Raw genomic sequence first — 1,033 nt, 5'->3', positions numbered from 1 at the left:
GGGAGAGGGTCTGGCCCACGCTGCGCGTGGGCTGGGACTGGTCCTGCCGGCACAGAGTAGCAGTAAACTCTCCACACACTCACCGGACCTGGGCTAGGACTGGGTCTGGGGATTCCAGGAAGTCGGTCAAAATTGTTACTCGGTGGGAGGGGTTGGGACATATGTCGGAGTGGTGGGGGGGGCCCGAGGGGGCGGGAGAGGGTCCAGCCCACGATGCGCCTGGGCTGGGACTGGTCCTGCTGGCACAGAGTAGCAGGAAGCTCTCCACACACTCACCGGACCTGGGCTAGGACTGGGTCTCTTAATCCATTTTGACTTTAGTTTAGTGCATGGTGATAGACCTGGGTCAAGTTTGAGTTTTCGGTATGTAAAGTGCCAGTTTTTCCAGCACATTTTGCTAAAGAGACTATCTTTCTTCCAGTGAGTATTTAGGCCCCTTTGTCAAAGATAAGGTGGCTGAGTGTGTTTGTAGGAACTTCCAGGTCTTCTAATCTATTCCATTGTTCCTCAGGTCTATTTTGTTTGCAGTACCATGCTGATTTTATGACAGAAGGCTTGTAGTATAAGTTTAAGTCAGGAATTGGAATGCTTCCTGCCTTGTCTTCATTGCCCAGAATTGCATTTGCTATTCTAGGTCATTTCTGGTTCCAAATAAATTTTAGGAATGATTTCTCTATGTTTGTGATGTATCACCGTGGTAGTCTGATAGAGATTGCATTAAATCTGTACAGAAATTTTGGGATTATGTGTATCTTCACAATGTTGGTTCTTCTCATACAGGAGTATGCAATATCTTTCCATTTTGTGACATCCTCTAAGATCTCTTTTTTTCAGAGTACAGTAATTTTCCTTGAAAAGATCTATGACATCCTTATTTAGATTAATTGCAAGGTATTTCTTTTTCCTCTGTGCTGTTATAAAACTATTGTTTCTATAATTTCCTTCTCAGTGTGTTTGTTGTCTGTGTAGAGGAATGCTATTGACTTTTGGGTATTGACTTTATAACCTGCTATGCTACTGAATTTCTGTATTA

The sequence above is a fragment of the Octodon degus genome, unplaced genomic scaffold (assembly GCF_000260255.1).
Source record: "Octodon degus isolate 3935 unplaced genomic scaffold, OctDeg1.0 scaffold00117, whole genome shotgun sequence".
Taxonomy (NCBI): domain Eukaryota; kingdom Metazoa; phylum Chordata; class Mammalia; order Rodentia; family Octodontidae; genus Octodon; species Octodon degus.
The sequence above is the reverse complement of the archived record's forward strand: the minus strand, read 5'-3'. Positions refer to the sequence as shown.